Source organism: Saimiri boliviensis, chromosome 12 (genome assembly GCF_048565385.1).
Source record: "Saimiri boliviensis isolate mSaiBol1 chromosome 12, mSaiBol1.pri, whole genome shotgun sequence".
Lineage (NCBI taxonomy): Eukaryota > Metazoa > Chordata > Mammalia > Primates > Cebidae > Saimiri > Saimiri boliviensis.
In genome coordinates, this window is record NC_133460.1 from 89,237,067 (window position 1) to 89,253,941 (window position 16,875).

Sequence of the window (16,875 nt, forward strand, 5' to 3'; positions counted from 1 at the left end):
AATGCCCTGTGAAATAGATCTGTGAGGGCAGCACCTGCATCTTTGAAGAGCCCTGTAATTGCTCTTCTGTGTATGTCAGATCTAACAGTGAGAGCCACAGTCACTCGACTAACAAATTTAGATACAATGGGCACAATTGGATCCCAAGTTGCCAGGGCCAAGTGATGGCATTCAACTGTCAAAGGCAAGGTGGGCATAGTTACAGTAATGGACAGCAAAGGCAAAGCGGCAATCAGAATAGTCTGACTTGTGTATAGTTCTGTCCTTCGCTAATTAATCATGATGTTCTTAGAAGTGAAATTTATAGGAAGCCTACTGCATTCCTACTTAATTTATATGAGCAGCAAAATTCTAGGTTGAATGGGCAGAAGACTAATTTGGATTATAAAAACAGAGAATCATGGTCCCTAAGTCAATTTACAGACTTGAGCCAGTTTACAGACCCAGAACCCCTTGATTAAAAGAAAGGCCAGGTCCCCTTGAGGAAGGACCCCACTACACTATCAACAGTTTATGCTATAAATGTTTCTCCCGTCTTTCCCAAGGAGACCTCCAGCCTTTTACCAGGGTAACTGTGCACTGGGGAAAGGGAAATGACCAGACATTTTGAAAACTACTGGACACTGGTTCTGAGCTGACACTAATTTCAAAACATCATTATGATCCTCCAGTTAAAATAGGGGCTTATGGAGGTCAGGTAATTAATGGTATTTTAGCTCAGTTCTGACTTACAGTGGGTCCAGTTGGTCCCTGGACTTGTCCTGTGGTCATTTCCCCAGTGCCAGAATGCATAATTGGCATAGACATACTTAGCAGCTGGCAGTACCCCCACATTGGCTCCCTGACTGGTAGGGTGAGGGCTATTATGGTGGGAAAGGCCAAATGGAAGCCATTGGAGCTGCCTCTACCTAGAAAAAGTAGTAAATCCGAAACAATATTGCATCCCTGGAGGGATTGCAGAGGTTAGTGCCATCATCAAGGACTTGAACTATGCAAGGGTGATGATTCTCACCACATGCACATTTAACTCTTCCATTTGGCCTGTGCAGAAGACAGATGGATGTTGGAGAATGACAGTGGATTGTCATAAACTTAACCAAGTGGTGACTCCAATTGCAGCTGCTGTACCAGACGTGGTCTCATTGCTTCAGAAAACTAACACGTCTCCTGGTACCTGATATGCCTCTATTGACTTGGCAAATGCTCTTTTCTCCATTCCTGTCCATAAGGTACACCAAAAGCAATTTGCCTTCAGCTGGCAAGGCCAGGAATATACCTTTACTGTGCTACCTCAGGAGTATATAAACTCTCTGGCTTTGTGTCATAATCTTATTCAAAGAGTCCTTGATCACTTTCACTTCTACAAGAGATCACACTGGCCCATTACACTGATGACATTATGCTGATTGAATCCAGTGAGCAAGAAGAAGCACGCTGTACTTATTGGTGAGACATTTGCATGCCAGAGAATGGGAAATAAATCTGACTAAATTTCAGGGATCTTCTACCTCCGTAAAATTTCTTGAGTTCCAGTGGTTGAGATATTCTTTCTAAGGTGAAGGATAAGTTGCTGCATTTGGCCCCTTGTACAACCAAGAAAGAGGCACAATGCCTAGTAGGCCTATTTGGATTTTGGAGGCAACATATTCCTCATTTGGAGTATGTTACTCCAGCCCTTTTATTGAGTGACCTGAAAGGCTGCATTTTGAGTGAGGTCCAGAAGAGGAGAAGGCTCTGCAACAGGTCAACACTGCTGTACAAGCTGCTCTTCCACTTGAGCCATATGACTCAGCAGATCCAGTGGTGCTTGAGGTGTCAGTGGCAGATAGAGATGCTGTGTGGAGCCTTTGGCAGGCCCCCATAGGTGAATCACAGTGGAGGTCTCTAGGATTTTGGAGCAAGGCCCTGACATCTTCTGCAGGTAACTACTCTCCTTTTGAGAGACAGCTCTTGACCTGTTACTGGGCTTTGGTGGAAACTGAATGTTTGACTATGGGTCATCAAATCACCATGTGACCTGTCATGAACTGGGTGCTTTCTGACCCATCTAGCCATAAAGTGGGTCGTGCATGGCAGCGTTCTGTCATTAAATGGAAGTAGTATATATGTGATTGGGCTTAAGCAGTTCCTGAAGGCACAAGTTACACGAGGAAGTGGCTCAAATGCCCATGGTCTCCACTCCTGCCACCCTGCCTTTTCTTCCCCAGTTTACACCGATGGCCTTGTGGGGAGTTTCCTATGATCAACTGACAGAGAAAGAGAAGACTAGGGCCTGGTTCAGAGATGGCTTTGCACGATATGCAGGCACCACTCGAAAGTGGACAGCTGCAGTACTACAGCCCCTTTCTAGGGCATATCTGAAGGACAGTGGTGAAGGGAAATCTTCCCAGTGGGCAGAATTTTGAGCAGTGCACCTGGTTGGGCACTTTGCTTGAAAGGAGAAATGGCCAGATATGCGATTATACGCTGATTTGGCTGGATGGTCAGGGACTTGGAAGAAGCATAATTGGAAAACTGGTGACAAATAAATTTGGGGAAGGGATATGTGGATGGACTTCTCTGAGTAGTCAAAAACTGTGAAGATATTTGTATCCCACGTGAGTGCTCACTGATGGGTTATCTTAGAAGAGGAGGATTTTAATAATCAAGTGGATAGGTTGACCCGTACTGTGGACACCACTCAGCCCGTTTCCATAGCCACCTCTGTCATCGCCTAATGAGCCCATGAACAAAGTGGCCATGGTGGCAAGGATGGAGGTAATGCATGAGCTCAGCAATGTGGACTTCCACTCACCAAGGATAACCTGGCTATGGCAACTACTGAGTGCCTAGTTTGCCAGTGGCAGAGACCAACACTGAGCCCTTGATATGGCACCATTCTTTGGGGTGATCAGCCAGCTACCTGGTGACAGGTTAATTATATTGGACCTCTTCCATCATGGAAAGGGCAGGGGTTTGTCCTCACTAGAATGGACACTTACTCTGGATATGGGTTTGCCTATCCTGCATGCAATGCTTCTGCCAAGACTACCATCTGTGGACTCATGGAATGCCTTATCCACCATCATGGTATTCCACACAACATTGCCTCTGACCAAGGCACTCACTTTATGGCCAAAGAAGTGTGGCAGTGGGCTCATGCTCATGGAATTCACTTGTCTTACCATGTTGCCCATTGTCCTGACGCAGCTGGATTGTTAGAACGATGGAATGGCCTTTTGAAGTCACAATTACAATGCGAACCAGGTGACAATACTTTGCAGGGCTGGGGCAGAGGTATCCAGAAGGCCATGTATGCTCTGAATCAGCATCCAATATATGGTACTGTTTCTCCCATAGCCAAGATTCAGGGGCCTAGGAGTCAAGGGGTGGAAATGGAAGTGACGCCACTTATCATCATCCCTAGTAATTTAGCAAAATTTTTGCTTCCTGTTCTCGTGACATTATGTTCTGTTGGCCTAGAGGTCTTCATTCTAGAGGGAGAAACACTGCTGCCAGAAAATGCAACAGTGATTCCATTAAACTGGATGTTAAGATCGCCACCTGGACACTTTTGGCTTCTCCTATCTTTAAGTCAACAGGCTCAGAAGGGAGTTACAGTATTGACTGGGGTGATTGACCCAGACTATCAAGATGAAATCAGTCTACTGCTCTGCAATGGAGGTAAGGAAGAGTATAAAGGGAATATGGGAGATCCATTAGGGTGTCTCTTAGTATTACCATGCTCTGTGATTAAGGTCAATGGGAAACTACAACAGCCCAATCCAGGCAGGACTACAAATGGCCCAGATCATTCAGGACTGAAGGTTTGGGTCACTCCAGCAGGAAAAAACCACGACCTGCTGAGGTGCTTGCTGAAGACAAAGGGTAGTAGAATGGGTAGTAGAAGAAGGTAGTTATCAATACCAGCTACAACCATGTGACCAGTTGCAGAAATGAGGACTGAAATTGAGTATTTCTTTCTTCTTTTGTTAAAAACATGTTTGTGCATGTATACACTTGAACTAAGAAAATAACTTCATTTAATTTCCTTTGCATATCAGCATCTAAATATTGTTAACTTTATGTAATAGTATTTGGGTTGGGGACTGGTGCATTTCTGGTTCATAACAGTTCACACCAAGGACTATCAGTGTTATTCATGCTATTAGAAGTACAGCCCTTAGCATTTTGGAGTCTAATCATATTAAGCAACCAATTCCAGAAACCCCAAAGCCAGTGAAAGAACTCCAACCTTAATATTCTGTTCCTCTAGAACCACTCCTAATATCAAAATCTGTATTAGGGTTTTCCAGAGGGACAGCACTAAAAGGAGACACACACACACACACACACACACACACACACACACACACACATATATATATATAAACATATATACTCCCCTTTATATATATGTGTGTGTGTATATATGTGTATGTGTGTGTATGTGTGTGTGTGTATACATACGTATATATATAAAGGGGAGTACGTGTGTGTATATGTATATGGGAGCATAATGAGTATTAATTTACAGAAGCACAAGTTCCCTCAATAGGCCATCTGCAAGCTGAGGAGCAAGGAGAGCCCGTCCAAGTCCCAAAACTGAAGAACTTGGAGCCCAATATTTGAGGGCAGGGAACATCCAGCACGGGAGATAGATGTAGGCTAGGAAGATAGGCCAGTCTCCTCCTTTTCACGTTTTTCTGCCTGCTTTATATTTGCTGGCAGCTGATTAAGGGTGGATCTGCCTTCTCCAGCCCACTGACTCAACTGTTAATTTCCTTTGGCAACATCCTCACAGACACACCCAGGATCAATACTTTCTATTCTTCAGTCCAATCAAATTGACACTCAATATTAACCACCACATTGCATGCACTTGCCAGGATTTCCTAAATTAAAATGGTGAAAACAGCATCTCTGCCTTCTAAATTAAAAGGCTAAATTAAAATGGTGAGAGCAACATCTCTGCCTTCTTAATGTTAGAAGGAAAAATATTACATCTTTTATCATGAAGTATGATATGAGCTATAGGATTTTTACCGATGTTTTTTATTAAGTTGAGGAAGTTTCCTTCTATTTCTTGTTTTCTGACTTTTAATCAGACATGGATATTGAATTCCATTAGTACTTTTTCTGCATGTGTTAAGCTTAAGCGTTTTTTTTTTTCCTTTTGTTTTGTTGACATGGTGAATTAGTTTGATTTTCAAATGTTAAACCAACTTGGCACTCTTTGAGTAAACCCCATTTGGTTGTAATGTCATTTTTACATAGTATTAGATTAGATTTAAATCAGATTAGATTTGATATGTTGTTAAGGACTTATACAACTATGTTCCTGAGGGATGTTGTCTGTAGTTTTCTCATAATGTATCTGTCTGGTTTCAGTATTAAGGTTTAGCTAGTTTCATAAACTGAATTAAGAAATGCTCCTCCTCTCCTATTTTCTGAACTACTTTGTGTAAAATTGATATTATTTCTTCCTTAAATGTTTGATGTTATTTGCCAGTAAAGCAATCTGAAATTACATTTTTTCTTACAGAATGATTTTAAATAGGTATAGGGTTATTGAGATTTTCTATTTCCTCTCATGTCACTTTTGATAGTTTGTGTCTTTCAATGAATTATCTATTTGGTATAAATTGTTGAATTTATTAACATAAAGTTTTAAAAATATTTATTTTACTAGCCTTAACATTGTTAGGATCTGAACACGTGATTATTTTTTTCTAGATATTGGTAATTTGAATCTTCTCTGCTTTTTTCTTGATGAATTTAGCTAAAAATTTATCAATACAATTTTATTGGTATTTATAAAGAACCAGTTTTTCTTTCTTTGATTTTTCTTGTCAGTTTTTAAATTTCATTGATTTCTGCTCTAATACTTAGTATTTTCATTTACTTGAGTTTAATTTCATCTTATTCTTATAGCTTCTTCAGGTAACTGATTTTAGCCCTTTCTTTAAGCAAATAAACAAAAAAAAACCCCTTAGCCTTTAAAGCTATACATGTCCCTCTAAGCTCTATTTAAATGTATCGCACACATTTAAAAATATTTTTGTTCAGTCTGTGGCTTATCTTTTCATTTCCTTAACAGTATATTTTGAAGAGTGGACCTTTTGAATTTTAATAAAGCCCAACTTATACTTCTTTTTTGATGTGGTTTGTCCTTTTCTTATTTTGTCTAAGTGATTTTTGCCTACTCAAATAGTAAGAAAATTTGCCTGCGTTTTTTCTGTAGAAGTTTGATAATAGTTTTGGCTTTTATGTTCATATTAATAATCTATTTAGAGTTAATTTTATATAGGATGTGAGTTTAGAGGTTCACTTTTTAAAATTTTTATTTAAAATATTGAACTATACAATACACTTTAATTGACTATAGTTAACCATGTTGTGCAATAGATTTCAAAAGCTTATTCCACCTGTCTACTGAAACTTTTTACTCTTGGACCAACATCTTCCCATGCCCTTTCCGCATCTTCTCAGCCTAGGCTAACCACCATTCTACTTTCACTTTTATAAGTCTAGCTTTTTTGAATTCCACATGTAAGTGAGATCATGTGGTATTTGTCTTCCTCTGCCAGGCTTATTTCACTTAGTGTAATGTCCTCTAGGTTCATCCATGTTGTTGCAAGTTACAGAATTTTCTTCTCATCAAGGCTGAATAGTATTCCATTGTGGATATATACCACATTTTCTCTATCCATTCATTCATTGCTTGATACTTTGGTTGGTTTCATATCTTGGCTGTTGTGAATAATGCTGCATTGAACATGGGAGTGCAGATGTCTCTTAAACTTGAAACACTTTTCCACTTACAGCTGTTTGATCTCAGGCTTCTTAAGTAACCTTGCCAGAGTTTGGATATTCATTAGTAAAATGAGAGTAATAATAGCACCCATCTCACTGAATTCCTATGAGGGTTAAAGGGGACTATATGCGATGTGTGCACAGTGCCTGGCACATAGTAAGTGCTCAATAATTATCAGCAGTTACCTAAAAATCATCTCTTTGCTCCTAATAATAGCCTAGAAAATTTTAGAATATTGTTCTAAGTGGTCAGTTGAAGGATAATAAACATCATGGAAATTGCTTAACTGTTGTCTCAGTGGATATGGTCAAGAATGTTCAGTAGATTATGAGGCCTTATATTATGCTCTTTAAATAGGTATTAGGAAGTTGAATGGCTATTAAAGTATACTGTACCAATTCTGTCTCTTTCACATAAGTGATTAATCTTTTTTATGCTTAATCTGAGACAGAATGTCAGGAACTCTTTCCTAGAGTTGCAAAATAACACTGTTCTCTTCTGTGGCTTAAACTAAGTTCCTTTTTCCCCTTCCCACTGTGACAGTGTAAGGGAATTTAATAGCATAAGAAAAACAGTAATAGCCTCCATCACAAAGGCTTTACAAAAGCCCTGAGGTCTGGTTTCACCCCAGAATCTTTGAAACAGGACCCTGCATTCTCAAACCTGGATGCACATGGGAATCACCTGGGGAGCTTTTAGTAATATTGATATCTGGGTCCCTCTCCAGAGATTCTGATTTCATTGGCCTGGATGTGACGTGGGCATCAGGAGTTTTTAAAGCTCCCAGATGATTCTGATGCTCAGCTGGGCTTGAGAATGGCTGCTTTATACACAATATCTCCTCCATGAGAGAAGCCACCATTCACACACACACACACACACACACACACACACACACACACACACAGCTTCACCAGGGAGAGGAAGCAATCTCCTCCGTGATGGAACTTGATTTCTGGAGGCAAGACTTTAACTGATAAGCCTCTTTGATTAATCCTATCATGCCCCACATCATGGTTTACCTCAATCTCTAATCTAATTGGGTTTACCCAATGCCCCATCCCTCCTCCACCTCATTGTGCCCTCTGAACTCTTATCTGTTGTGGGCAAACTTCCCTATGTTCTCAACCTTTTCTCTGAATGGAAGTTCCCCTTTCTTTTCTTGCCCTAATGGAGACCCTGCTTCCCTTGTAGCCCTCTTAAATGGAGATGTTTTTCTCATCAAATCTCACATACGCCATGCTTTTCAGGTTGAGAATATGGAGTAGGTGTCATCCTTGCTCTGCATTACTGCATTCATTCTTATTTTATTTTATTTATTTATTTAGTTTCGTGAATGTCAATGTATTTGAATTTGGACCACCTGGCTCTACCACCCACCAATCCTTTAGATTCATCTACTTACTCACCTCCTGGGCACACTCCTCATGCCCAAAGGCCTTACCCTTTGGCTCAGTTTGCTTTTCCATTCCTAAATCTCTTATTGCTTCTGGTGACTTCAGCAGCTACGTGGATGACTCATGCAATGCCCCAGGGCTTTCAGTTCCTTGAGTTCCTCAGTTCCAGCAACTTTTTCTCTCTCTACCTCATGTCACCATCCAATTACTTCACCAGGGTTGAAACTTGGTTTTAAATATTCTGTTGCCTGACAGTGGCTTCCTAATCTTCCAGATAATATGGTCTAGAATAAGCAAAACAACTGTTTTCCAACTTTGTTGAGCCCTTCAAAGCATCAGCTCCCCTACTTTTTTACTATTTATCTCATCTTTTCTTTCCTTTCTTATGCAGCGTAGATTTTTGTGGCCCACAATTGTTACTGTTTCCATGAAAACACTTTCAACTCCCTTTGAGGAAGGAGACCCTTAATCCTCTTAAGTTTCTAGGAGCCCTTCCCACGACTTCCACATTGCATTTCAATAGGGGAAGTAAAGGCTGGCAGACCCGGGCACCACCCTTAATCACACTCCTGTATGTCACAGGCATGGTATGGAGGAATCTTTCCAGAAGGCATTGTTTTTGTTTAAACACGATCAAACCCCCACCTAAGTGGAAAGTCTACTTCATGGATCAAAACCCTTTCACATGTGATTTCTAGAGTTGTAAGCCTTTCAAAGGGCAAGGATTTTCTTTGTTGGGGAGCTCAGTTATTAGGCATCTAAGCCACTGCACCTCCCGGTCGAATAAATCACCACTTCCTTCCCAGTTCGGTGTTCTAGAGGTTTGTTTCCGGCCGCTCCTCGTTCACCTTGACCCTCTGTCTCTGCTGGAATGGACTGGCAACTCTCCTAGTGTTGAGTGTGCTTCCACTGCCTTCTTTCTACCACCCTGGGAACCTACTTTCGTCTTTTTTTTTTTTTTTTTAATGGTACTCATGGTGTGGTTTTTTTTTTTTTTTTAAATTTTACTTTAGATTCTGGGGCACACGGGCAGATCATGCAAGATTGTTGCATAGGTACATTCATGGCATGGTGGTTTGCTGCCTCCATCTCCCATCACCTATACCTGACTTTTCTCCCCATGTTATCCCTCCGCACCCTCCCTCCCACTATCCCTCCCCATCCCCCCACAGTGGACCCAGGTGTGTGATGCTCCCCTCCCTGTATCCATGTGTTCTCATTGTTCAACACCCACCTATGAGTGAGAACACGTGGTGTTTGATTTTCTGTTCTTGTGTCAGTTTGCTGAGAATGATGGTTTCCAGGTTCATCCATGTTTCTACAAAGGACATGAACTCAACGTTTTTTATGGCTGCATAGTATTCCATGGTGTATATGTGCCACATTTTCTTTGTCCAGTCTATCATTGATGGGCATTTGGGTTGGGAACCTACTTTCTTTTAACTCATGGCTTGCTTCATACTTTGAGAATGCAGAAGTCATAATCTTTCCACTGATGCAGGATTTTTTTCCCCTTAGTTCAGCTAGGTCTGTGTTCTTGTCTCATGAACAGGAAAAATTAGGCAAGTGGACGCTTGAAGAGTGAGTGGAGTAGAATTTATTAAGCAAAAGGAAAGCTCTCAGCAAACAGAAGGGTTCTGAAAGCAGCTTCCCAGTTGCTTCCTTCACAGGGTTTTTATATATAAAAAAATACAGGGTTTTTTGGAGATTTGAATACAGGGTTTTTATATATAAGTTGATGGGTCTGGGTTCACTATTTGTATAAGGCACAAATTTCTGGTGGCTCCACCCTATTCCCCTAGTGCACGGACAAGCCCTTCGTCTGCTGTGGGTTTGTTTAGGCAAGTCCGCTGTGCAAATTCCCTTATCTGCACAAAACGTCTGGTGCAAGTACCTGCAGGACAGGTTGGAGGCTCTCCGGGACCCTTCCCTCCCTTACTGTTTGTGTAAAGCAAGCTGGCTAACCCCTTTCACCACCAACAAAACTACAAATCTACTTTCAGCAGTGCCTGTCTTCTCTACTTCCCTCTCATTAAGAAGTATGACATGACCTTACTTCTTTTCTTATTTTTTAAATTTTATTTTTAAAACTTTTTTAGAGACAGGGTCTCACTATATTGCCCAGGCTGGTCTCAAACTCCCATGTTCAAGCAGTCCTCCTGCGTTGGCCTCGCACAGTGCTAGGATTACAGGTGTGGGCCAATGTGCCTGGCTTACGTCTCTACTTCTATCACAGGCTAAACTCTTCTCGTGTTCTGGAACTTATCTCCTCACTTTCTCAAGGACTTGGTATTTTAGCAAGCTTTATTGTCTCTCTCCTGTATTATCAGTTTTTTTGTCTACAAGCTCATTACCATTATCTTGCAGATATTTGTACTAGCATGACCCATTAAAAAAACAACAGTCTTCCTTGATTTCATATCCTCTCAGTGCATACCCCAATTCCTTCTCCTCCAGGAAATCTTCTTGAACCCATTGTCTCTCCTTGTATCCTGCTCACTTTTTAATTCTCTAGAATTTAGCTATGATGTCCAACATACTTCCGGAAACATTTAAATCCAGCGGAAACTTTCCTGTCCTAATCTTATATAATCTCTCAACTCCATTTGCTTCAACTGACTACTTTCTCCTTCTTGAAACACTATTCTGTAGACTATCCCCTGAAATAAAATTATTTGATTTTTAAAAATGATTACATTGGGTTATGCCCTTCTGGGAAGTATACCACAGGAGGCAAAGTCCCTTATATCAGGAGGTACATGATAGCCACATGACTTCACTGGTGATGTTCACTTTCATCATTTGGTTAAGGTAGTATTGTCAGGTTTTCCACTGTAAAATCACTGTTCCTTTCTTGACTCTGTCCTTTAGGAGCAAGTCACTAATTTTGGAGCAACTTCAGCTCAGAAAGGAGTGGTAGTGATTAAGTTCCACCAAGGAGAATATTTTTTTAAATCTTGTTTTAAGATGAGAAAATGAGGGTTCAGAGATGTTAAATAAACTCTCTGAACCCCAGTTTAGAGATGTTAAATAGTGATGCTGGCTTATTACCTAAATAGCTTATAATGATCGAACTTGTATTCATACAGTCAACCTTGCATGGGGGATAAGTTTGATTGAAATGCTTTAAAAAAGAAAACCTCCAGGTAATTGCAAATCCATGCACTCATCAAGACACTTAACCATTTCTGCAGGCCAGTGTATGGGAAACTAAAAATAATAAGAGATCTCAAACAACATTGCCATTGCTGTAGAAACCACCACACCTCTAGTTTGGAGAAAAGATTTTAATTTTACTTTTAGAAACAGAGTCTTGCTGTGTTGCCCAGGCTAGCCTTGAACTCCTGAGCTTAAGCAATTCTCCTGCTTTGGCCTCCTGAGTAGCTGGGAGACTACAGGCATGTGCCACCATGCCCAGTCAGAGAAGAGAAGATTTTAGAGAAGTGGATTCTAACTTGTGATTGGAATTCTGTGATTTCGATCTGCCTTCGAGATGTGTTTCATTAGGCCCATGTGATGTTTAAAATTATTTTCTGATTTGGTTGTCAACTTTTAAATACTGAGACATTTCACATATCAATTCAGACTGAATGCTTCTCTTGGAGATTTGAAAGCTCTGGCACGGTTGGGTCTTCATTTATCTATAACAACGCTCACATGTTGCCAACTCACAGCTTCTTCCCATTAATGAACCACTCTTTGGTTCTCTTCAATCCCTCATAACCTACCTGGGGTGGTTTTTGGTTTTCACAGCCGTCTGAGCTCAGCACTCCTGCTGAGAGGAATGAGATCACTGTCCCGTCTTGGTTGAGGGGTCACCAACTCTGAAGGGAAGGGAGAGTTGACTCATTCTTAGAGCTCCAGAAAGTGAAACCAGCATCAAAGATTCACGTTGTAGGAGACAGTCTCCAGCAATGTAAGGCAGAATGTTCTATAGATGTTTGCAGCCAGGCAACCCAACAGACTGCCTCAAATATGGTAACCTTCTTGTCACCTGGAGTGTTTAAGCAGAGGAGACATCAGGAGTTGGGGCTATCAAACACAGGATTTATGCATTGCAGAAGCCTGGAGCAGAGACATTGGAAGAAGTGCTTCCAACTCAAATATTATGCAACCTCATTTTCCTGAAGAATTAATAAACTTAATGGAATGGTAATTCTACTCATAAAGAAGTAATTATACCAAATAACTGATTATATTGAGACAACCACATTAAAGCACCCAATTTAAAAAAATATGCAAAGACTACAGTGAACTGACTGAAGATATAACGCTACAGGCAATGGTGAGAAATGACCAGCGATGTGGGAGAAAATTGGTCACAGGAGAAGGTAATGGGAAGACGAGCAGCTCGTGCTTTGTTTTGGATGGAAGGAGAGGGTGGAGAGAGGGTGAGGGAATGATGCTGTTAAAGGGGTAGAAGCTCACCATTAGGCAAACTTCATGCCTGGATTTCATCTGGTGGTCAAAAGGCCTTGATTTTCTTGACATAAAAGGAAAGCCAGGTATAGTATAAACAGTGCACAACCTCATCTAAACATAGCCTAGTGAAGATGGTGTTTTAATCTTTTTGTTCTGGGGTGTTAAGGAAACTGCTGATGGTATGCTTTTTGGTTTTGGTGGTTAGACTTGGAGCACTCTTTAGTTTGCTGCTGGAGAGATTGTTCTAGCTTTGCCCTGAGTTGCAAAATGTGGGCAGTCTTACTGTTGCGACCCATATTTACATTTTTACGGAAAGTTAAGTGATTTGGTATAAGGTTGTTTATGTTTACAGATGTGAAATTTTGCCTGAGGAAGCATTTTGCCTCTGCCTTTCTTTTTATCTATGAAGAAGATTTGGGAGATTATTGTGAAATTGGTTTGAGATGTTGTGTTAGCAAATCCAGACAAGTAGAACACACCTATCCATCAGGTGGCTTATTACCGTAGCAGCAATAGAGATGTTAACCTCCTTGGCGTCAGTGATGGTTGAGATGAGAAAGGAATGCTTGTAGCAGCTAATTATACCTCCCTGTATTAATTACCATATTAAGTGACAGTTTTGTTCACATCTTGTTTTCGTTAAGGAAAAAAGAAACGAACGGTTTTGTGCAGTTCTCTGAAGATTTGGAATAGGAATCTTGGCTCTTGTCCTTAACAGATTTGAGGTCAGAATGAGAAAAGGGGAGAATGATTCTACTTGTGCTAGGTGGCTTAACAGAAAAAAAAAATTAATGACTTCCATCTTATTTCGGTTCAGACGCCTACCTGAGATATGATTTGAAATCAGTTTCCTAGTCTCGACTCCCCTTGTTGAAGACCTGGAGATTTATCAGTATCTCACAACAACAAAGAACATTGCTCAGTGCAATTGGACTCAGGTGCTGCTTTCTTCTCCAAAGAACCATCACATCTTAACTTCCATAGATTTAAGCAGGATTTACACTTTATAAACCCAAGTGTGTATCCAAATCCCCTTGTTATTGTAGAGAACAACAACAAAAAGCCATACTCTCAGTAAGCCAGTCTTGTTTTCTATAAACCTCTGAAGAAAGATTTGTACATTCCCCAGCCTGAGCATTAGAAGAAATAAACCCAGTTTGGCCGGCACCCCTCCTAGAAAGCGGTGTCTGAGAACAGACCCTGGGGCCCTGTAACTTTCCAAGCACTAATATGAAGGACTTGGCAAAGTAGCTACAGGGAATTTGTCACTAGTACTTCTTCTTTAAAGTAGGCAGCAACTTACATTTATGTTTGTCTTTCTGGAACATTGTTTTGTCATGCTGTTACCTAGTCAGAGGCATTTTTACTATTTCCATGAGGGATTTATAACCACAGGGCTTATTTTCCTGCTGATGTTTAGTATTATGCTTAGAATTATGCCCACCTGACACTTAAGGAAATTTCCTCTGGAGAGGCTGTATTTAAGCCAGAAAGGGCCAAGCCGGTTCAGAGCTCACTGTTCAGCTGTGACTTTCTCTGTAATGGAAGACAGACTCTTTGAATTAAATTGATTTAGCTCTTGCAGAGTTAACTCTAACTTCTGTTGTCTTTTTCATCTGAGTTTTTTTTTTTTTTTCTCTCTGCTTGGTGTCCCTTTCCATTGGCCCTGTATGAATATGTTGAAGATGCAGAAAATGTGGCCTGCAAACGTTGTATGAGTTAATCATACCTGGTATGTCTACAGATGGGCATACTATGTGCAGGTATAGTCGGGGTGTTGCTGAGAAGGGCATGTAGGCATCCTAGAGGGAAAGATGGGACAGAGTCAGACTTGGGTTAAACTCTGTTTCTTCCACTCACTAGTATTATTCATTAACTTCCCATCTTGAAAAATTCTTATGGTTTTTTTAAGACATGACTTAATATGGATGAATCATAGGAGATGAATGGTCAATGTTGGTTTAGTTTTGATTAATAGCTATTTTTCTTGGGAAAAATACCAAATTTAGGGTCCATGTGAATATTATAAATGTAGCTTGGCATTTAATCACTTAGTTTCACATCTAAGAAACATCTATGGCCTTTAATAAATGTATTACTTATTTGACCAGTAATCCTACCTCTTCCAAAATGAGCCTGGAAATAAAAATTTAAAAATACTTTTGACTGAATACATGTGTATTTCCATACCTGTGTGACAAAGGACTCCATAAAAAGTACTGTATTATGCCAAGGTGCTTTGATTCTATTCAAATATTAAGATCTAAGTTCAGCTATTTTGAAGGTCTGATAATTTCCACCTTTATTCCCAACACAGAAATGACTCTTTATGGAACTCCTGGCCCTAGGTGGAACATTTCTGCTGCTGCTCCCAGGAATCACACATCCCTTTCATACTCAGTGTGAGCTGTCAGTGATTGAGACCACCCCTTCATGTAGATGATAGAAAATGCACTGGCTTTTACTCAGCTGCTGATGAGTAATTGCTCTGTGGTCAGCCACAAAAGTGGCCAGCCCCAGCAGGGCTATTGTGAGAAGGCACACACTTTTATTCTTCAGGGCCTCATGATGCTGCCATCAGATTGGACCAAGAAGAGGCTGGCTGTGGGGCTGGCGCTTTGCAAGCAGGAGATACATAGATACAAGACTTGATACTCTAGCATGGTTGAGTATCATCATTAAAAGTCATGGCAGCCGGGTGTTCTGGATGGTCAGCCCATCTCTCTCTAGTAGCAAAGTTGACTTTGGAAACCAGTTTAGGTCCTCAAAGGGCTGCTTGGTCCATATAGAATCAGGGTAATGAGATCAATAGGTTTTGAGCATGCTTTTTTCCTTTTAAAAATTATACAAGCAATACATTTTCATTGCAGAAAGATTAGAAAACATGATATACAGGGAGGGTAAAAAGAAGTCACACCTGGCATTTTGGCATAAGCGTTGTTAATATTTTGGCACATCCTCCCATACTTTTCCATGCATCCTTATTGAGACTTGCATACTCTAGGGCTTGAGAATAATTCGTTCTTTTTGGAACTTAGGGCCTTGCAAGAGCACTTGTTTTTCAGATTTTATTTTGAGCGGGAGAAAGCAGAAAACTCTGTTTCTGCAGTACCAGGAGTGGATGGACAGGGATGGACATGTCACTCAGTCTCAGCGAGTCAGATTCTTACAACCCCTTGGATACAATGATTGGTCTGGGATAGACACGTGAACCACACAGGGCGAACCAGTTTTTTCCTAGAATTGGTGAACAGTAGGAGAAAAAGTCCCTCTTTATATTGAGATAGCTCAATGCCGAAGATAGGCAAGAAGCCTGATGTCTGCTTGACTGCCACGGGACAGCTTCTCTGAGAGAAAGGACTAGCAGGGCAGAGACAGACAGGGGGCGACAGATCAGTTGACACTGAGCCATTGGATCCAGCCATCCTTAAGATTCCCAGTCATGTGAGCCAATTAACTTCACTTTTGCTTAATCTAATTTAAATCGGGTTATGTCAAATAACCAAGAGTCCTGGCTCAACCACTTCTCTAGCTCCTTGGGGACAGGGCCCTGTCTGGCCTGATCTCTGAGCACACTGCCTGCCCCATGGCCTGCATGACTCACCAAGTTATCAACTCTTCTTCTTGGTGCTTAGAAAGTGCTTTTCTCCCTTTCGTTCTGCCTTAAAAATTTCAGCTTCCAGCTCTGCATGGTGACAATGGGTCAGTCTCTTCCTGGGAAAAGAAGAGCCCAAAGCACCCCTTGGCAACCAGCTTGAGGGTGGGACCTGTGACTTCCCTCCCAGCTGATGGGGTCAGATGGGTGGGCAGTCCCAGTTTTGATTAATATGCCTATAAAGTGGAATTCTGGGACTGACCTCCACTCAACTCAAGCAACACAAAGATAATTGACCTTTGGAAACTGCTTCTGGCAGTCTTTTTATTATTTTTATAGGAAAGTCCTGCAAACCAATTACATCTCACAATGGGCCTTTTATGGTGCTATTAGTTTAATGCAGCTTTCCGAGAAATTAGCCCTCAGGGAGCCTGAAATTCTAGAGGAAAAAAAGCCCTCCATGGACTTCTTTGACTTTTGGATTAGCAGGAAAGATGGATTGGTAGCATAATATTCCCAATAGTAAATTTTGGCATTTGGAGCCATCTAACCAAGGTACCAAATTCACATTTGCGGCCCCTGGTGTCTGCCCCAAGCAAAAGGAAAAAAATAAATTTGAAAAAGAACAAGCTGTCTCTTTAAAGAATTCGGTCTACAAATCAAAG

General features: G+C 40.9%; 1 pseudogene; it reads left to right on the forward strand.

Annotated features, from left to right (window-relative positions):
* Positions 1-613: 613 nt before the first annotated feature.
* On the forward strand, positions 614-16,721 carry LOC141580519 (uncharacterized; annotated as a pseudogene).
* Positions 16,722-16,875: the final 154 nt, after the last annotated feature.